The sequence below is a fragment of the Sapajus apella genome, unplaced genomic scaffold (assembly GCF_009761245.1).
Source record: "Sapajus apella isolate SASKATOON/1434 unplaced genomic scaffold, GSC_monkey_1.0 scaffold67, whole genome shotgun sequence".
Lineage (NCBI taxonomy): Eukaryota > Metazoa > Chordata > Mammalia > Primates > Cebidae > Sapajus > Sapajus apella.
In genome coordinates this window covers 690012-713265 of record NW_022437007.1, presented here as the reverse complement: position 1 = coordinate 713265, position 23254 = coordinate 690012, and the positions used below count along the sequence as shown (strand labels likewise).

The following is a 23254-nucleotide window of genomic DNA, read 5'->3' as shown; positions in this document are numbered from 1 at the left end:
CTGAGTAAATGAAAGATGCAGCAGCTCCACTGAATCCATGGCAGCCCAGCAGTGCTTCTGCAGGCACACAAAGGAAAGGCCACCTCCCCAAGCAGCTACCTGAGATCAAAACTATATAAATCCAAGGAAATGGGAAGAAACCAGTGCAAGAAGAATGAAACCATAAAAAAACAGAATGCCTCTCTCCCATAAGATCACAACTCCTTGTCAGCAAGGGAACAAAGCTGGACAGAGAATGAATTTGATGAATTAACAGAAGCAGGCTTCAGAAGCTGGGTAATAACAAACTTCTCTGAGTTAAAGGAACGTGTTCTATCCCAATGCAAAGAAACTAAAAACCTTGAAAAAAGGTTAGACGAAATGCTAACTACAATAACCAGCTTAGAGAAGAAAATAAACAACTTGATGGAGCTGAAAAACACAGCATAAGTACTTCATGAAGCATACGCAAGTTTCAATAGCTGAATTGACCAAGCAGAAGGAAGGATACCAGAGATTGAAGATTAACTCAATGAAATAAAATGAGAAGGCAAGAAAAGAGAACAAAGAGTGAAAAGAAATGAATAAAGCCTTCAAGAAATATGAGATTATGTGAAAAGACCTAACCTATGCTTGATCGGTATACGGGATTGATGACAGGGATAATGAATCCAAGCTGGAAAACACTCTTCAGGATATTATACAGGAGAACCTCCCCAACCTAGCAAGGCAGGCCAACATTCAAATACAGGAAATATAGAGAACACCACAATGATACTCCTCTAGAAGAGCAACCCCAAGGCACGTAATCATCAGATTCACTAGGGTTGAAATGAAGGAAAATATGCTAAGGGTAGCCAGAGAGAAAGGTTGGGTCACCCACAAAGGGAAGCACATCAGACTCACAGTGGCTCTCTCAGCAGAAACCCTACAAGCTAGAAGAGAGTGGGGGCCAATATTCAACATCCTTAAAGAAAAGAACTTTCAGCCTAGAATTTCATATCCAGACAAAGTAAGCTTCATAAGTGATGGAGAAATAAAATCCTTTACGGACAAGCAATTGCTGAGAGATTTTGTCACTACCAGGCCTTCCCTACAAGAGCTCCTGAAGGAAGCACTAAACACAGAAAGGAAAAACCAGTACCAGCCACTGAAAAAAGGGCAAATGGTAAAGAACAATGATGCAATGAAGATATTATGCCAACAAAAGGGCAAAACAACCAACCAGTAATAAAATGGCAGGATCAAATTCACACATAACAATATTAACATTAAATGTAAATGGACTAAATGCCCCAATCGAAAGACACATATTGGCAAATTGGATAAAAAGCCAAGAACCATCAGTGTGCTGTATTTAGGAGGCCCATCTCACATGCCAAGTCACACACAGACTCGAAATAAAGGTATGAAGGATGATTTACCAAGCAAATGGAAAGAGGAAAAAAAAAAAAGCGGGGTGGCAATCTGAGTCTCTGATAAAATGGACTTTAAACCAACACAGATCAAAAGAGACAAAAAACGGCATTACATAATCAAGAAGAGCTAATTATTCTAAATATATATGCACCCAATGCAGAAGAGCACCCAGATACATAAAGCAAGCCCTTGACCACCTACAAAGAGACTTAGGCTCCCACACAACAATAGTGGGAGGCTTTAACACTCCACTGTCAATATTAGACAGATCATTGAGACAGAAAATCAACAAGGAAATCCAGGAGTTGAACTCAGATCTGGACCAAGCAAACTTAATAGTCATTTACAGAACTCTCAACCCCAAATCCACAGAATACACATTCTTCTCAGCACTGCATTGCACTCACTCTAAAATTGACCACATAATTGGAAGTAAATCACTCCTCAGCAAATGCAAAAGAACAGAAATCATAACAGTCTTTCAGACCACAGTGCAATCAAATTAGAACTCAGGATTAAGAAACTAACTTGAAATGACACAACTTCATGAAAAATAAACAACTGGCTCCTCAATGTTGACTGGATAAACAATGAAATGAAGGCAGAAATAAACATGTTCTTCAAAACCAACAAGAATGAAGCACAACATACCAGAATCTCTGGTACACAGTTAAAGCAGTGTCTAGAGGGAAATTCATAGCAATAAATGCCCACATATAGAGCTAGGGAGGTTTAAAAAAAAAAGTCAATTACTCTGTAGAAATTGTCTCACACTATAATGTCAACAAATCTTCTAAAAGCTTCCATTAGAAAACATTAGTCAATATTTCTTTCTGAATTAAAATAAAGTTCAAAGACGATAAGGTTTTCTTATGGCTCAGCACATGCTGAGATTAAATGTGCAATCTTGGGCTTTATGTGTGACTAGTGCATAATGAGAGATGGGAACAAACAATAAAGAAAAAAAATCACCTGAATCAAAGCTGACAAATTTCACCATAACCTCTCAACTTCTTAGTTGCCAATTACACAAGTAAAAGAGTGTTATATAAATAACGGGCTGATTGAAGTAAAGTAAATTCAGAGCTAAAAAGTGAGCATTTCTGGAAAATATTGTTTCCTTCCTACCTTCCTTCTGTTCTTTATAAAATTATTTATTAAGCACTGTGCACCAGATGTGTTGTTAGGCATTAGAAATACAACTGTGATGTTGCTCAGAAAACGGAAAGGACTTCAGAGTGATTGCAGAGTCCACGTGAGGAGGGGTACGAAATTAGAAAGGCTGGGGGAGAAGTTCAACCTGATGGCTGTGTCTACTGAGATGGTTTCATAGGGTTTTCTCTCTCCAGGTGGTAGAAAACCTCAGTAGTCAATGTTTTGATTAAGCTCAAAGGGCTTGACTTTTTTCTACTGGTTAAAGGTAATGTAATCTTATGTTGTTTTAATATATTTCTTTTGAAATAGATACACTAGTTAACAGTAGTAAACAGTTTTATAGCTCTGCCTAATACCTACATAAACCTCTTAAAAAATATTGACCACAAAAGCTAATTCTGGTAAACTATTAAGATAAAAATGTCATGCTTTTTAGAAGGCATTACTAATTAGCTAATTGTTCATCATTTGGGGAAGAGAGTTATTTCTCATAAAAATAAGCTATGAGATATCTTTGGTCCATCCAGATGGTATATGTAAGGACAAAAACTGTAAAGCTTTCTAAATAGAATATGTTTTGAACTGTGAGCAGAGCAGAAAATCCTTAATATGTACTGTAATTATCCTAGTTCTCCTTCTTACTATCTCTGTCACCCTACACAAATCTCAACCTATTTAAGTATTAATTTTTTCATCTTTATAGTAAAGATAATATCTCTAGATTTGTGTAAATGAAATAACAAATGTGAATTACTTGATATAATGGCTAGTAATTAGTTCACTACAATTTTGATTTTTATTACAAAATTATCCACAATTGAATTATCCACAATTGATTTATGCATCCAAAAAGCTAAGAAAATTTAAGTTTTCAGGAAATAAGTCTAGATATAAATATCTACAACCTTGTCCCCTATTTTCCCATAAGTGCTCACATTAGTTCTAATGGTAAAATTTAGTTCTTCTCAATACTATTTACTGTACTTATTTTTTCCCAAGGCTATATAAATTCTATATAAAATTAATGTATAAGACTTCATTGTGATGGTTAATTCCATGTGTCAACTTGGCTAGGCTATGATACTCAGTTGTTTGGTCAAATTGCAGTCAACTATTGCTGTGAAGATACTCTGTAGATGTGACTGACATTTAAATCATGAGACTCTGAAGTAAAGCAGATTACCCTCCATAATATAAGTAGACCTAATCTAATCAGTTGAAGGCCTTCAGAGAAATGACTGAGGTCCTTAGAGGATAAAGGAATTCTGCTTCCAGACTGTCTTCAGGCTGAAGACTGTAGCACTGACTCCTGCCAGAACTTCCAGCTCACCACCCTGCCCTGCAATGTGGGGCTTCCTAGCCCCAGTAATCACAAGAGCCAATTCTAAAAAAAGCTCACCATCACTGGTAACTAGAGAAATGCAAATCAAAACCATCTTGAGAGACCATCTCATGTCAGTTAGAATGGCGTCCATTAAAAAGTCAGGAAACAACAGATGCTGGAGAGGATGTGGAGAAATAGGAACACATTTGCACTGTTTATGGAAGTATAAATTAGTTCGATCATTGGAGAAGACAGTGTGACAATTCCTCAAGGATCTAGAACTAGAAATACCTTTTGACCAAGCAATTCCATTACTGGATATATACCCACATGATTACAAATTATTCTACTATAAAGACACTCGTACATGTATATTTATTGCAGCACTGTTCACAATAACAAAGACTTGGAACCAATCCAAATGCCCATCAATGATAGACTGGATAAAGAAAATGTGGCACATATACACCATGGAATACTATGCAGCCATAAAAAAGAATAAGTTCATGTCCTTTGCAGGGACATGGATGAAGTTGGAAAACATCATTCTCAGCAAACTAACACAAGAATAGAAAACCAAACACCACATCGCGTCACTCATAAGTTGGAGTCGAACAGTAAGAACGCATGGGCACAGGGAGGGGAACATCACACACCAGGGCCTGTTGGGGTGTAGGGGGGCTAGGGGAGGCATAGCATTAGGGGAAATACCTAATGTAGATGATGGGGTGATGGGTGCAGCAAACCACTATGGCACATGTGTACCTATGTAACAAACCTGCACATTCTGCACGTGCACCCTAGAACTTCAACAAAAAAACTTTCTCTTTCATCCTCACTCCCCAACACATATGCATTATCTTGCTTCTATTTTTCTGAAGAACCCTAATACACTCCTGCAATGTTTTCTAAATTGTTTTTATTTGGGCCTCAATAACCTAGCACTATTTCTAAATTTAACTATCAGTCCTCATCAAGTCAATCATCAAGAAAAGGAATCTACATTTGATAGAATATGGGGATAAAAAAATGATTTTGATGATCAATCTATTGGTAAAAAATAAAGAAATGCAAGACCTGAAAGTTTCAAAAGACCTTTGAGTATTAAAAGGTATTATTAGCCTGACCTGAAAATCCCTCATATCACTTACCGCAAACCTTTATGGTCACTAAGGCAAGTCTGACTAGATACGGTCACTGTGACAGCAATGCCAAGGGTTGCATGCAAGAGACATAATCATTTTCTACTTTGTCTTCGCTAAGTAGTGTTAACTACAATATAGTCACTGATGTTTGCCACATGCACAGACATAGAAGCAAAATAGTGTCAAATCTTTAGTATCATCCAGCACTCCCAAAAGGTATCAATATATTTGCTATAGATTTTTTTTTCTGTTCAGATTGATGCATATCACAAGGGAAAAAAAAAATAGTCATCCCATTTTTAAATGACTTCAGGTAATACCAAACCCCTTTGCAATCTTAGTCCTTAATTAGTCTCAAATTAACTCCCTATTGACAAAAAAAGATACAAGAATGCAAAATTATGAAATCAGAGAACTAAATAATTATCGGAATTAATATACTCCTACCCTAACAATTTGAAAATCTAAGATGCAGCTTTTCTGAGAAGGATGGAGATAGTCCCTTTTTGTGTTGCTAATTTTATTTTTTTTCACACAGCTGCCTCATGGAAATATCATCATTAGATCCACTAGCAAGGGCTTTAGTTTTATAGCCCTTCTATGACACTAAATAACCAAGAAATAGGTTTCTCAGGAAACATGCTGAGTATCTGAAACAACTTACTCTGTGAATAGCCATCAGGCCTTCTGATTCCTTAATTTTATTCTTAGATTTGTCTTTATTTTTTAAATTCAATTTGATATTTATCTGAGTATCCTGCTCTGTCTGTCTGTCTATATTGCAGAAGATAGAATGAGACATGTTTCTTATCCCCATGGAACCAACGGTTTAATTAAATAATTGATACTCCCTTTTCTGACATTTTCCTTCACATAGCCCTTAATAGTTTCAAGTGAACTGCAGTGAAGCTAGAAAGGAGTAGGACATTTGTGGTTTTTTGTGCTGTACCTCTGGCATCTGCAACAATACTGGCACATAGAAATGGCTCATACATCCCGATCAAGTGATTTGATCAGTGAATAAACTCACATGCACTTTTTTTTTTCTTTTTAAGCACTATGAAGGAAAACATGCACTGTTTTATACAAGTAATTTTCCTATGTCCAAAAGAGAAATCTTTTTGTAAATAATAAGACTAAGACTTACAGAAGTAATTTCCCAAAATTACACAATAAAGAAGGGACAGAACTGAACACAGAATCAAGGTTCTTTGATTTCTCATCTGGGGCAATTACCATGCATGGAGAATTGCATAGCTTGTAAATGACAAAGGAGATTATTGTGGAATGAAGTCAATGTCATCTACTCTTTCAGAAACTCAATACAGACTTTTGTTTTTTCTGGTTTTAAGGTAAAACTAAGAACAAATTTTTTATCCTCTAACAAGGTAGGTTTTTTTTTTTTTTTTTTTAATGGAGAATGCAGACTTACCACATGTGGGTTAAACAAAAGCAAGCTTTAATATTGATACCTGGTAAGTGACATACTTAAGAAGAAAAATGGATGGTCCCAAATCCAGGGAAAACTAAGGGTTAAAACTTTCAGGTAAAATGCCATGCAAACATGCATACAGATTTCTTTGTGTGTGTGTGTAAAAGAGAGACACACATACACACAGAGGCAGAGACAAAGAAAGAGAAACAAAGAAAAAATGTGGCTAAAAGTATACTTCTGCACCTGTCTGATCACAAGAAGCACTGCATCTGCTTTGGTCTGAGAGAGACAGTAATTCCACCATCATGAACCTTAGGTATAGCAATCTACCAATCTGTCCTAGACGGAATGTCACCGAAACATGCTCCTTAATTAATCTGTAACAGAGTACTGATAGGCAGTGATGCTCTTATTTTACACATAAGACCTTAGTTTGCTGAAAATGCATCATTGAACCCAATCACATTCATAATTCAAAAAACAGTACATATATCTAAATTCAAATAACTTCAATATAATAAAGTTACATCATCTTGCTTGTAACTTTGGACTTAATGATGTCAACTACTGTGTATGGTCTTGTTAGTAAAGGGGTAAAGTCTTTGTACCACAAAACTTTAATTTGGAGATGCCTAACTCCCCACCTGCTCATCCTTGATACAGCCAGAATAGAGAGAAAAGCCCTTAAACAGAGCCTGACTGAGGGATAGGTAAACACAGGGAGGAAGTGCAGGAGCAAAATTGTGTGTCCTGTGAAGATCTGGGCTCTCTGGAGGAATATAGAAAAGTCAGCCTGGTTGCAGGAAAGCGTGCAAGATGGACATAATGCGAATGAGGCTTCCTCACTTCCCTTGACTTAACAATTTTAATTATTGAGGTAACAGAGAAACAAATATAATTGAGTCTGTACTTTCCATCAGACCTAAGGAGCTCAAGCTCCTAGATTAAATCACCAAGTACTGATGGTATTTGGTATATGAATACATAAATATCACTACAGTGTTAATTATGATGCAATATTTGGATGGGTTTGTATTTTCTCTTTTAAAATGGAGCTTAATGTCTAATAATAATAAAGTTTTCACTTATTTCAAAAATGCTGGTATTTTACAATAGTAATTAAAAACATGGCTTGAGGTTAAAAAGAAAAAATAGAAGATGATAATCAAACAAAGCCCTAAGGAAAATGAAAATTACCAACTAGAGAAGCCTTTCTCCCATGAGTTGAAAAACCCTGCATCACAGTTGTTGGTCTTTCTTCCCCTAGAACTGCGTCAACAATGAGATAAAATGATACCACCTAGAGAAAAAGATCAGGGCTGCAGTTTACAGAGAACACTGTGTGGCACACAGACTCTCCCTATGTTGGCAGGCAGTATGGTTGTGGGATGAGATCATATTCTCCTCCTGATACTGTTGCGGGAGTCTTCTGTTCTGTAAGTGGTTTATCAAGCACTGAGTTTGCCAGGGGCATAATCCTAGGGAGCAGAAGGAGCTGGTGATGAAATAGAGGGAGATTTTTTTTTTCTACTTCTTTTTATGGAATTCTATAAAGGAGAGGCTGTGCTTTCCTTTCTACTCTAATACAGGATTCTGCACGGAGTAAACTCTTATTAAGAGTTATTAGTAAACTCAAGATAAAATTATTAAAAGTTAATATGCACCACTTGTCACTAGCCCTGTACTGGGTTTTGATTTGGCATTAATTTCATATAGCCATATTCTTATGACAAAGTATGTAATACTTGAACAAACAAAGAAAAATAGTAAGTTATATGGATTAGTAAATAATATACTAATACAATAATATCGAATAGTTTCAAAATCACGTTCCCAAAGTGGTACAGAAACCACTTAAAAATCTGATTTTCCTAATTAATGTCAGTTGATGTAATAAATATCACTTCAAAAAATTACCTGGATTTAAAATACACACACACACACACACACACACACACACACACACACACACACACCATATAGAGGCTCTAAAGGGCAACTTAATGAGAAAACTTGGCAAATTCATCCTTTCTTATAGGCTAATATGCCAAATATCCTTTTTATAAGATACTATTAATATGTCTTCTCATTTGAGTTAATTACTCTCCATCCGGCAAAATATCTTTTTTATAAAGAACATTTTTATTTGCAAAAACCCAATGAGATGATCTATAACCTCTAATAGTACTAAACAAGCCAGGAAAAATACTAGGAAAGTTTTGCTCGGTCTAAGAATATTTTAATAATTTCCAGAGGGAAAATTTGAATACTGGCTGATTATGGAAAGGATATACTAGGAAAAAATTAACTCATACTAGAAGGTAAACCTTCTCATGTTGACCGTTTGGGTTCATTCACCGCTGACTCTCTAGTAGTGACTTATCTTTATACTTTGCAAGTGCTGATTAACTGTTTCTCGATTGAAATTACAGGACTTTAATAAAGGTCATATTCATTAGTAGTGAAAGCGCTGCATTAAAAAGACAAACAAAATTTTCTCAATGTTTAATTTTGAAAAAATTCCATGATTGGGCACAGGGCTATACATTTTTTAACATAGGAATTTATATTGAATTATGGCTTCTGCTCTGGTAATTTTATTGGATGTAATAGATATAGAGTTATTAGATAAATTCATCATGTGCTGAATTTAAAGAATTTTATGTCACTTGAACTTTTACATAAGTGTTTGTAAAATTCTCTTGCCTAAGATGGAAGATTAGTGCAACTAACCTTTCAAGAAGGTCAATTATATAAAATTGCTACCTAATAGTATTCTAGCTGTCCATTTAATGTTCATCTAATAATTTTAAAATTACATTTCAGAGTTGCATTGACTGAAAATTATATGGAGCTTGATAACAATAAAATACTTCAAGGCTTAAGTTTCATTAAAATATGAGAACTGGCATGGTTCTCGTTAATTTTTGATAAAGGGAGGGATTATGCAGCAGAAGAGATAGCGATATATCATCTTTAAGCAGATAATGTTTTATTTATGTTAAGACAGCTGAATACGAGCTTGGGCATCCAAAATTCACCCTCATCCTCAAAGACATTCATGTTAATAATCTCCTGCAAATCACCCTCTTACTATTTTGTAAGATTTAGTAAGTAACAAGTAATACAATTTAGACCAATGTGGACTTTAGTGTTTTAGGGGAAAATGCCATTAGAACTTCTACATCCATTTGCCATCTTTGTCCCCACTGCTCTAGTCCAACCTGCCATCTCTCACCTGAACCGTGTAACAGCCTTCTCACTTGGCTATTTATGTCCGTCGTAGACAACACGTACCTACCTAAAACTTGTTTTCAATTCTGCAACCAGAAAAATCTTCTCAAAGTAAAATCCTCATCATTTCATTTCTTACTTAAAATTCTATTTTACTGAAGTCCCATTGCTCATAGGATGAAAGCAAAATCTTAATATGTCTTGCAAGCTCCCATGGTATGGGGTCCCCACTGCCTCTCCCACTTTAGCCACCTAAGCCTTCTTTAGCTCCTCACACCTACCAAGCTTCTCCCTCCACAAACATTTGTGTGAATACGTCCCCTGCCTAAATACATTAGCCTTCCTTGACTAATTGATTCCTACTCTTCCTTCAATTTTAGCTCTCAGATTAGGTAAAATTTTCCTTTTTAAGGCTTTCATGGTCTTGTGTATCTTTTTGTATCATTTTTGTATCTCATATATGTGTATCACATATCTGTGTATACATATACACACAACACAATCTCATATATATACACACACAAGTGCACTGTATTTATACACTATGTATATCGAATTTTTAGCACACACTAAGGCATAATAAGTTATATTAACTATGTTCAAGAACTACAACTAATTTTATGCTAGGGAACAGACAGAGAAATGACCCCAATTTGAAGACACAGAAGAGGCATTCTGATAAAATTCTAAAATCTTACAAAATAAAATCCCCCCAAAAAGCACCATTCCAAGTTATTTATTTCCATGACAGTTTTTTGACAACTTTTCTATAATGAGCAGTGCTAAATTATGATGCTGCTTTGGGGAGGTGATTATATTTTTAGTACTATCAAATAGATGTGTTAAGTGCTGCTTAGAACATGACAATATAGTCCTAGCTCGAAGATTTTCTATAAATACAATAAATTATTCTTCCTTAGATTTGTGAACTTCTTTTTAATTGTGGCAACACAGTCCACGAACTACTGTTATTTTTAAAGTTGGTGTCAAGTTAATGTATTTCAGCTAAGGACTATGCCACAATTTCTTGAAATTCTGTTTTTAGTACCACATTACAAACTCTCTGAATATAGACAATATTAAATCATTTGCCAGTGTCAGCTTTTTCTCTTGGGACTCAATCATGCATACAACCTATAATAGACAATTCATGCTGTACAATTAGAACTTCAGGTAAAAGATACTTTTTTCTCTTATTTTTTCTTGGAAATTCATTAACATAAACTAATGAATGAAATCCACAAATATTACATTGACAATTAAATAATTAATAGCTATGGAACACTAATAGGTTTTTCATAAAGACATTAATATGCAGACCTAACCTGGCTCCCTCTGGATCTCTGTGCACTTCCCTAGACCACACAGTGTAATGGGAGCCGGCCACAGATCAATACAATGAATAAATATAGAATAATTTATAAAAGATTGAACAATGTAATCACTAAACTTGACTAATAGATACATAGCAATTTTTCAATTATTTCTATAAACATTTTCAAAAATAAAATTGACCTTGTTGAGATCAAATAGTAGTAATTGCAGAGTATGTATTTTCTGAGTTAGATATATATTTATCAGAGAAAGAAAGACATATTTGTAAGTAAAAAAAACAACTTGCAAAGAAATATAAATTCTTATCTTTGGAAGACTATCATCTCCTTCCTTCTGTCTCTCCTTCCCATTCCTTTTTCCCTCCTTCCCTCCATACATGTATCGATAACATATAATATATACACATTTTTAGTATTTACATGTACATTTAAAAAAACATCTGATGTATGTGCAAGAACAACCAATTACAATACTGTTACACAGATTTTACCATCATATCTTTAATTTTAAAATTAAATAAGTAATTCTAAATTAAACAAAGAAGCAGCTCCCAAAGTCAGTTACATTGTGATGCTCAATATATGCCAGTGAAGACTCCTGTTATTAGAAATTAATAATTTGATATTCTTTATACTTTCCCAATGTCATCGTTTTCCCCTGAAAATTTAAGTTCACATTTTTATACTTTTCTTAATGGAGATGGAAAATATCACCAAGACATAAGACTTCTTATTAATGAAACCCTTCATGTCAAAGGATAGAGTCTCAGAATTTGAAATGACCAAGAGATTAAAGTGTAAATCCCTTATTTTTAAGCTGAAGCATTTAAGCTTGAAGACTATTACCAATTTAGCCTTACCTTCCCTCAGCCTAATATTAAAAAGTTCTGGTTCTTATAGTTTCCTCATATTTTATATTTTTACAACTGTTAACTTTTTCCATTCTCTAATTGTTTGATCACTAAATTTTAACAGATTATATGACTTCAGGATTCAAAAGTAAAATGTTAAAAAGCAGTATCACTAAAACTCACCACTAATCTCTATTCCCATACACCCAGTCTTCCTCAATTCACTCTATATAATCACACTTATTGCCAAATGAATGTATGATTTATCTTACACCTTTCCCTATGTGATTCATAAAAACTGGTATTTGAGAATGATTTGTTCAAATACTTTACTTTTTGATCCACTGAGTAGTTGGTCTATTTCTTTATAATCTTTTGTTTGTGATAATATTTTCCCCATTTTTGCATTTACCTTTGGACTTTATGAGACCTCTTGCTATGTAAAAGCTTCTAATTTTTATGTTGTCAAAAGCATCAATCTTTTCTTTCAATCTTAATTTTGAACTACAGAAAAGCCTTCTCATTCCATGGTTATAAAGAAAATATCCTACGGTTTCTCCCAGAATTACTGTTGTTTTATTTACATATATATTTTTAACTTTTGGAGCCAAAATGATTCAAGGCTGATGCCATATACCAAGTATAGTGCTGAGTGATGCAGCATTGGCAAGATAAGCAGGTAACTAGCATCATGGAATGTAAAATACAGCAGAGGAGGAAGCCAATCATAACCCTGATTCAAATAAAGTACAATGAAATTCATGAGACATAAAGGTCAGGATTTTATGGGAGCATATAACAGGGACATTTAATCAAGTCTAGGAGAGAAGAAAAAAAAACATCTTGGGAAAGTGACATTTAAGAAGAGCTGGGAAAGAAAACTACTAGTCATTAGTCCATTGAAGGAGGGAGAAGAGAAAAGAGGCAGGAAGAATGAAAGTGTTCCAGGAAGAGGTTCCCTTTAGAACATTCCAGCCACTTGGAAAAGAATCTTCAAAGTCAAATATGAAATCTAGAATTCCTTAGGGGGAGGAAGAGAATGACGGGAAATCATAAGAATTTTTTTTTTAAACCCTGAGGTCAGATATAGGTATTTGTTCAATACAACAGTGGCAGAAACTAGTAATGTATAAAGCTGGATTGCTCAACACCACAATATTAGATTTTACAATTTTCCCTGTATCATTCTTAGTTTTCCATTTACAGTTCCTGTCTTTCACTCACTCCACTGATTATAGGTACAAATTTGCAAAATTTGATTTGAAATAAACTGAGAAAACAGCATCTCCCTCAAATATTATCTATGTGCTTTTACCACATACCTCTTTTCAAACTTTCCATCTCACATATTTGGTGAATAGTTACCCACTTTTAGCTTCCACATTGAAAAGAAAGTAATTCTTTCTATCAAAATAATTACACACCTATTGTTACATACACAAAATACAAAAGGACACACTATGCACTAATGGACATGGATTATGCCTGAAATTAAAAGGGTTATACCAGTTAAATAGTAGCAAGAAGTTTGCCTACCTATTGATAGAAAACAAACCTTTCCTAGAAATTACTTGATAAAGACTCATACAGAATAATATGCTTAAGCAATGACATAATCAAACATAAATTCCCTTGGTGGTATGGCCCTAAAGTAAGGGTCAACTCCCAATTGTTGAACTGACCACTTGAGATACACAGGAGAGGCCCAAACTTCATCAGACCTCTCCCTGTAGTCTCAGCTAGCCATAATGCCTAAACCTAATTCCAAGGTTCTTAGGGATTATAAATGGATCCTAATACCAAAACCTTCATAGAGTATGTTGTCTACAAATATTATTAGTACAGCAAAAGGAAAAGAGTTCTGTAGATGGCAGGAAGTAATTGTTGCACAACTAAGTGAAGGTACTTAATGTCACTGAACTATAAACTTAAAAATGATTAAGATGGTAAATTTCAAATTGTATTTTATCACAGTTTTAATTTAAAAAGCAAAACAAAATTTTTAAAATATGCATTAACAGTATACAGTAGGTTATTCTAGACAAATCTTTTTATTTTCCTCACCAAACTCTTTAAGAATTATATTTTGATACCCAGGATGGGTGTTGGAAATGAGTAAAAATATTAGTAAAACTCAACAATGAGGCTTATTTCTATTTGTATTTTCTGCATCAGCAGACTACATTAATTCTAGCTAAGGCTCTAATACTAATATTTTCAGATAAACGTAATGGCATATATATGGCAACTGAGTGAATGGTTATTTTTGATTGAACTTAGCTTTTATTTAAATGACAAAAATTCTACCATCACTATACCCAATAAGCTCATTAGGAAAATTTCTTTCCACACTTAACCAATCTTGAGTTCTGCACATGTCAAATAAATTTTATCTGATATGTTATCATATACTAGCAAAACAGGTTTTATTATAGAGTAACATATACTTCCAAACAACATTAAGTACTTACAGACATAAGGATTGAAGAGCAATATATTTCTATGATTAAGTTTCATGTTTGTTTTCATGTCATCTGGGAATCAGTTGATCTAAAGAGCTACTAACTCAAATATTTGCTGCAAACTCTGGAGAATTTAAAAGTAAGAATTTTTTTTCCCCAATGAGATAAGAAGATACCTACATGATCTACACAAAATAAATTACTTATTTTCAGAATAAAAATAAACATTTAAATTCCTTCTAAATTGTAGAAGATATTAAAACTAGTCAGACATACAAAAAAAAATATGTCAAGCCAATATTTAAACTTCTTTGCAAGAGTCTATGATTTTATCAAGGGTTTAATAAGACAAATGCCAATTTCTGGTTTTGAAATAATAATCTTTGAAAAAACAGTAATTCTGAAGCCCCATAATCACCAACATGAATTATGTTAAATTCAGGATCTCCTTGAGGGTAGAAAAATTGCCTCAATAATCATTACTTTGGTATATGGCCCTCCTTTTTAAACAACCTGTCCTCCTCAAAGAATTGATAGCATTTGGCCACACTCTGTGTGATTCTATTTTGTAAGAATCTGAGAACTGATACACTACTCACTTACAACTTTCCACTACCGACTTGTATTCAAGCAGCAATGCGCTCTATGAGCCAGTGCAATATTTTGGGCTTCTATTTGGAAGGGAGACTTTTGGGTTTTCTGTCCCTGCTGCCCTATTCTTAAAAGCAGAAACAGTATGATCTGAGGTGAAGAGAAAAAGCTCTCCCACTCCCAGTTAAAAAACTCAGATTTGCTTAGATCTGTCTTTCTGTATTTTCTTAGTGACAGATGCTCACATGAGTAAAAGCCTCAGGGCAATTTAAGAACTCTAAGTTTTGAGCTAAATTGAAGACCTCTGAAGAGTTCTTTCTTATCTCCTACCATTTAATTAGCTAGATATTATCAGGTTCTTTGTCATATAAGGATTATTCTCAAATATGTTACCTGTGGACAGGGCCTTGAAGGTGTGTGACTAAATCCAGAAATGAGAGAGGAATATATCCAAAGGTTCTAGGCTAGAGCAAGGATGTCTAAGGTGCCAAAAGTAGTTTCCATGTTTGTGCATCATTTATTAGTATTATTAAAAATAATGCCACTTGAGATGGTATCAATTGCCTTCAATTATGGCTGAAGAAATCTTTTTTTTTTTTTTTTTTGCATGAAATGCATGTAATCTGATCTTGCTCAACCCTCAGCAGCTTCATACCATTTATGGGCACTGGGTGTACTTGTGTGTTGGGGAGATAGTCTCCAAGGATTTGGTATTTCTGCTTATTCCTCTTGGCAAAAGGCATTAACAGTTTTGTTCAAGGAAATCTACAAAGTTGCTGTGGGGACACAGAGCAGATTTGGTTATGCACCAGGGTCATAAAGCTAGGTCTCTCTCCTCTCCTGAAGATGTTCCAGGGTGATAGAGAATGTGCCTCCCTCTGAGTCAGAGGTCAGATTGGCTTCCTGGCCAAAAAACATATATGAATAATGTCTCTCTTTAAAGTGGAGGATGAGCAGGTTTACTTGAAGTCCCCTTATACATCCAGGATTTCCAAGGCTCCTCAGTTGTGACACAGACCCGCCATGTATATAATACCTATCTAGACTTCCTCCACATTACTCCCATAGGACCTGGGGCATAGGGATTTGCTGTGAACTTGAAGCTCATGCTGTCTGCTGTGCTGTGAATAATAAACAGGTACCTCATTTGGGTTTGTTGTCTCACTGGCTGAATCTGTGGAAGCCTGGCAAGGACAACTGGCACCTGCAATGTTTGCTCTTGCTTAGGATCTGCTTGAGCACTTGACAACACAGGCCCCTGTTGTAGGTAAATGAAATCAATACAATGTTTTTAGTAATAAACATAAAGCATAGCTTTTAAAAGTGACTAGTCACGATCGTTCCATGTAATGGCAGGAATTACTTAATTATAACTACTTTTACCAACATACGTCTATTCAGCCTTGATGGCAGATAGCTTGTTTTGCATGTCAGTTTCCCCATCTTTTTTGACTTTAAATCTCAAATTAGAAAGTCTCATAAACCTATATAAATTATTGTAAATGCCAATTATTTCTAACACTGTGAAGCCCTTCGGAATACTCAAATTGAACATGGCTCAGAAGTTCTGAATGTTTTCTCATAATTTTCCATTAAGGGCCATTTCCAGCACTCTTTCAAATGCCAAGTCAATGAGCAAGGCACAGTTAAAACTCGAAGGCTGAGGGCAACACAGAGAATCCAAATCTGATTTTTGACTGCCTACAGTCCCAGAAATTATTTCTCTCAGCTTTGGCCACATTTGGTTGTGGTTTTTACATCTGATCAAGTATGTATAAAAATATACTTTCTCCATGGCGGCTGAGACAGCACAGACCGACCGACTGATTGAGCTGTTTGGCGAGAGTGAGGGGTGGGTAGCCTCCGTGCGCTCCTGTGCTGCGGAACCGTGGCTGGACTGCGGGCGCCCTGCCCGCCGCTGCCCGACTGGTTGGCAAGATGAAGCTCTCCCTGGTGGCCGCGATGCTGATACTGCCGAGGAGGAGGACAAGAGGGAGGACAGGGGCACAGTGGTCGGCATTAACCTGGGAACCACCTACTCCTACGTCGGCGTGTTCAAGAACGGCCGTGAGATCATCGCCAACGATCAGGGCAACCGCAGCACGCTGTCCTACGTGGCCTTCACTCCTGAAGGGGAACGTCTGATCAGTGATGCCACCAAGAACCAGCTCACGTCCAATACCAAGAACAGGGTCTTCGACGCCAAGCGGCTCATCCGCCGCACGTGGAACGACCCACCTGTGCAGCAGGATGTCAAGTTCTTGCCATTCAAGGTGTTTGAAAAGAAAACTAAATTGTTCATTCAGGGTGATATTGGAGGTACACAAATAAAGACATTTGCTCCTGAAGAAATTTCTGTCATGGTTCTCACTAAAATGAAAGAAACCACTGAGGCTTATTTGGGAAAGAAGGTACCCATGCAGTTGTTACCATACTAGCCTATTTCAATAATGCCCAAGGCCAAGCAACCAAAGACACTGGAACTATTGCTGGGCTAAATGTTATGAAGACCATCAACCAGCCCACGGCTTATGGCCTGGATAAAAGGGAGGGGAAGAAGAACAGCCTGGTGTTCCACCTGGGTGGTAGAACCTTCTATGTTTCTCTTCTCACTACTGACAATGGTGTCTTCGAAGTTGTGGCCATTAATGGATATACCCCTGGGTGCAGAAGACTTTGACCAGTGTGTCATGGAACACGTCATCAAGCTGCACAAAAAGAAGACTGCAAAGATGTCAGGAAAGATAACAGAGCTGTGCAGAAAGTCTGGGCAAAAGCAGAAAAGACCAAACAGGCACTGTCATCTCAACATCAAGCAAGAATTGAAACTAAGTCCTTCTATGAAAGAGAAGACTTTTCTGAGGCCCTGACTCAGGCCAAATTTGAAGAGTTAAACATGGATCTGTTCCAGTCTACTATGAAGCCTGTCTAGAAAGTGTTGGAAGATTTTGATTTGAGGATGTCTGATATTGATGAAATTGTTATTAGTGGTTCTACTCAAATTCCAAATATTCAGCAAATGGTTAAAGAGCTCTTCAATGGCAAGGAGCCATCCCATGGCATAAACTCAGATGAAGCTGTAGCATATGGTGCTGCTGTCCAGGCTGCTGTGCTCTCTGGTGTTCAAGATATAGGTGACCTAGTACTGCTTGACGTATGTTCCCTTACACTTGGTATTGAAAGTGTCGAGGTGTCATGACAAAACTGATTCCAAGGAGCAAAGTGGTGGCCACCAAGAGGTCTCAGATATTTTCTGCAGCTTCTGATAATCAAGAAACTGTTATAATCAAGGTCTATGAAGGTGAACAACCCGATAAAAGACAATCATCTTCTGGGTCCATCTGTTCTGACTGAAATTCCTCCTGCTCATTGTGGGGTCCCACATATTGAAATCACCTTTGAGATAAATGTGACCGGTATTCTTTGAGTAACAGCTGAAGACAAGGGTACAGGGAACAAAAATAAGATCTCAATTACCAATGACCAGAATCATGTGACACCTGAAGAAATCGAAAGGATGGCTAATGATCCTGAGAGGTTTTCTGAGAAAAACATAAAGCTCAAGGAACACATTGATACTAGAAATGAGTTGCAAAGTTACGCCTATTCTCTAAAGAATCAGATTGGAGATAAAGAAAAATCTAGGAGGTAAACTTTCCTCTGAAGATAAGGAGACCATGGAAAAGACTGTGGAAGAAAAGAATGAATGGCTGGAAAGCCACCAAGATTCTGACATTGAAGACTTCAAAGCTAAGGAGGAGGAACTGGAAGAAACTGTTCAGCCAATTATCAGCGAACTCTAAGGATGTGCAGCCCCTCCTCCAACTGGTAAAGAGGATATAGCAGAAAAAGATGAGTTGTAGACACTGATCTGCTAATGCTGTAATATTGTAAATACTGGACTCAGGGACTTTGATTAGAAAAAAAATTGAGAGAACTTAAGTCTCGACTGTAATTGAAACTTCACCTCAGAGTGGAGTTGAAAATGCTATCACCCATGTGTCTGTTTACTACTCTTCATTAGCAGTTGCTCACATGTCTTCGGGTGCCAAAGACAATTGAGACACGTGCATCTGCTGTAGGAAGTTTTTCTACCATAAGTGACACCAATAACTGTTTGTTATTTACACTGGTCTAAAAAAATACTTTCTCAAAGGAAAAATGTTTAGAAAGAGTATCCAAAGAATGTCAAACTTTTGACTGTTGAGTTTTCATCTTCATATGAAATCCTGTTATATTTGCCTGATAAGAAGTCTTTCTCCTTTAGCCTTGAAGCAATGGGTTCAGACTTTTTAGAGCAGAGGACATATTACTGAGCTAGCCACTTGGGCATGTCCCTTGAAATCATGTTAAGAGTAACATTATTTCAAAGTATTTAGTATTTAGTATCAAGAAGCTATTGCTTTTACTGTTGTCGTTTAGTATCAAGAAGCTATTGTTTTTATGGTTGTTATTTAGTATCAAGAAGCTATTGTTTTTATTGTTGTTTCTTTGTTGTTATTGTTTGTTTTATTTCCAGCACTGGGGAAATTGTCTTGCCCTCAATGGTCAGCTGAGCTCAGGATAGATAAACAGAACTGTGTAAATCTCTTTGCATCCTGACAAGAATGACATGGTCTGATAGTGATTAAATCATAATTTTCAACATTTCTTTCAATATGCAGTGTAAACAAGGACTCAGAGAATGGATTGAAAGTCAATGAAAAATCCTTTTAATTAAAGTAAATATGTTTTTTCTTAATCCTCATATAGCTGAAGCTGAATCACCATTGCACACCTTCCTCATGCTGCATTTGCACATATGCCAAAAGCAAATTCATACTCTGCACATTAATTAATACAGCTATAAAATAAAGTATCTGTTAGAATACATATTAGAAAGTAATTGCTTTTACAGAATATGTCATTAATTTACTGTGTCATCACTCATTGTTATTTAACAAAGAAATGTTGCCAATAACTCACTTTGTTTTCTGACTATATTTGTAATTATTTCTGCAATTGTTTCCACAAAATTTTTGGAAATAGCAATTATTCTTCTTTTTGCTTTGAGAAATGCAATTTTGAATGACAATGCTAAAGTTGTGTGTCTTCTATACAAACAATTATAGAGTTAATCAAGTTTGTACAGGGAAATGTAATTTTGCAGTTGTTCTGAAAAATCACAACTTGGCAAAGTTTTGTAAGTAATATGTTAAAAACTTGAGGAAAATGAATTATTGGAATCCAATATAGTCTAGATTTCTGAGAGTGAGGCTTATACTTCTTATTTGCCCCATCTTTAAATGTATTTCTTTGAAATCTCTACAATCATACTTACTGACAAATATATATTCACATCCTATATTCTTACTCAAATCCTATTTACAATGAATAGCTGGTAAATTGTATGTGTTGTCACATTGTGTTTCTATTCTTATAATTGTAATTATGACTCAGGATTGCTTTTGGGACATTAGTTTATTTGGAGAAACTAGTAATAGAACACAACTAATGGTAAAATATGACATCTAAAAATTTAATAAGCCTACATAAAACAAACCAATGACAAGAAAAATCTCAAGAATAACTAGACCTCACTAAATGAATATTAGAAAGAAAACTGACATTGCAGTACATTCCCAAGAATTAAGAGCATAGTTATTACTAAAAACAGAATGGAATTTCTATAAAGGTTATCTTAATTTATAAATTGCTAAGTACAGAATTATATTTATTCATATTTTACTCTAAAAGTTCATAGTGTCTGTAACCAGGAATTTGTGAACTATATTTAAAAACAATATTCTTTTAAGGTCATACATCCTTGCTTTACTTTTACCTTAGTATTTACTATTTACTTGTAGAAGTTTAGAGAATTTAGCTTTTAAAACCACAAACTGAATAATTAATTATGCTCAGCTTCAAAGTAAATATTCTGATGCAAGTCTGCTATCATGAGCCCTCATTTCAGAGTCGTTCATTCAACTAGCCAATACCAGCAAAGTAAAAATTAGCTATCTCTGATCTTCTTGTTTCCATCATTCAACAAGTATTAACTGAGTCTTTTTGGACACTGGAGAATAAAGTGGGTTCCACTTGTCCAAATGTTTCAAGTGGCAAGTTATAAGTTATAATTTTAGAAATTACAAGAAGGAATTAAAAAACACTTCAGTCACTCTTGAAACACCTGGGGCTACTTCTGTAGTAATACTGGATTCCTTTTCCCTAAAAAAGTTAGTAAATCATAAAATTTAAAAGTATAAAACAATTACAAAATTTTTAGAGGTAGATTCAAGTTAGACATGCCAAAAGGTCCTCTATCCTTAAGAAATTACTCAGAACACTATGCTAGGAACTTGTAGCTGCTATGCCAATGACTTTTGTCTTCTACTAGGCCCTTTTTGGAAGAAGCATTTCCTATGAAAAGTTCTAGGCACAATTTGAGTTTCTGAGAATGGTTAGAGGGAGGATACTGTTACCCACTGCAGTGTCTATGTGACTTACCTGCATCCCTACCCTGCTCTTGTTGCCAAATACATATGCCTGTGTGACAAATCTAAATTCCTACTCAGCTCTACCTCTGCTTATTTTTACGAAACAGAATGTCTGTGGTCAGAACTTATTTGACCTCTGAAAAATCTCTAGCTTCATTATTATCCAATTTTCATACTAAAAGAGACTCCCATTGATGCCATGACACTTGATAATCACCATAAATCACCATTTTTGAAAGAGGCAAAAGAAAAGGATGAAAAAGAAGACTCTCCTGATTCTGAGAAAATGTCCAGCTCTTTCTAAGAAAAAAAGCAGGGCTATTCTGCCCGTTCTTAATGTCCAGCACTTTCATTAAAAATACCTATATCTGTAACTTAGCAGTTCTTAGGAGCTGAGAAGTTGATTTGTGAGCTATGTTCCCACTTCTCCAATTCCATGGCCATTGGAATAAAACCTGCACTGCTTAATTCTCACTTTTGGTTTTGTATACTGGCTTCATGACACAGAACAGAAAAGAGCTTCTTTTAGAATAACGAGGACCTCCAGTAAAAATGCCTCTTTCACTTGGATTTGTTCAATTGAGTAAATGGAATGCACTATCATGTATCAATGTGTCTGCTGGCTGCCTGGTCACTGACAATCAAATGGATGTTCTATGAGGGCAGTTTCCTTTTCTGCTCATTATTTCAGCTTCAGTGCTAGAATAATTATTGTGACCTAAGAAACATTAAAAAAAAATGAGTGGGTAGGATGCAGTGGCTCATGCCTGTAATCTTAGCACTGTGGAAGACTGAGGTGGGCAGATCATGAGATCAGTAGTTCGAGACCAGCCTGGCCAATATGGTGAAACCTCATCTCTACTAAAATAAAAAAAAAAATTAGCTGGACATGGTGGCACATGCCTATAGTCCCAGCTACTCAGGGGGCTGAGGCAGGATAATCACTTGAACCCAGAAGGCAGAGGTTGCAGTGAGCTGAGATCACACCACTGTATGCCAGCCTGGGTGTCAGAGCAAGACTCTGTCTTGGTGGGGGGGGAGTAGGAAACTAGAATAACCAATGTAGAGAATAACATAAATAACTTGACAGAGCTGAAAAACACAGCATGAGAATTTCATGAAGCATACAGAAGTTTCAATAGCTGAATCAATCAAGCAGAAGAAAGGATTTCAGAGATTGAAGATCAACTCAATGAAATAAAGCAAAAAGGTAAGAATAGAGAAAAAAGAATAAAAAGAAATAAAGCCTCCAAGATATATGGGATTGTATGAAAAGACAAAATCTACATTTGATCAGTGTACCTGAAAATGATGGTGAGAATGAAAGCAAGTTGGAAAACACTCTTCAGGATATTATCCAGGGGAACTTCTCCAACCTAGCAAGGCAGGCCAATATTCAAATTCAGGAAACACAGAGACCACCAAAATGATATTCCTCAAGACAAGAAACCCAAGGCACATAATGGTCAGATTTACCAGTGTTTAAATGAAGGGAAAAAAATGCTAACAGCAGACAGTGGGAAAGGTTGGGTTGCCCACAAAGGGAAGCCCATCAGGCTCACAGCAGATCTCTTGGCAGAAACCCTACAAGCCAGAAGACAGTAGGGGCCAATATTCAACATCATTAAAGAAAAGAATTTTCAACCCAGAATTTCATATCCAGCCAAACTAAGCTTTATAAGCAAAAGAGAAGTACAATCCTTTATGGGCAAGTAAGTTGTGAGAGATTTCATCACCACCAGGCCTGCCTTACAAGAGCTCCTGAAGAAAGCACTAAACATGGAAAGGAATAGCCAGTACCAGCCACTCCAAAAACGTATCAAACTGTAAAGACCATCAACACTATGAA

The 23254-nt window shown here is 35.9% G+C and overlaps 1 protein-coding gene and 1 pseudogene across 3 annotated transcripts in view; one reads left to right on the top strand and one right to left on the bottom strand.

The window, feature by feature from the left end:
* MARCHF1 (membrane associated ring-CH-type finger 1) overlaps positions 1 to 23254 on the bottom strand; it is a 917917-nt gene that overhangs the window by 689433 nt on the left and 205230 nt on the right. The gene's annotated exons all lie outside the window — the stretch shown is intronic.
* On the top strand, positions 13903 to 19096 carry LOC116530538 (annotated as a pseudogene).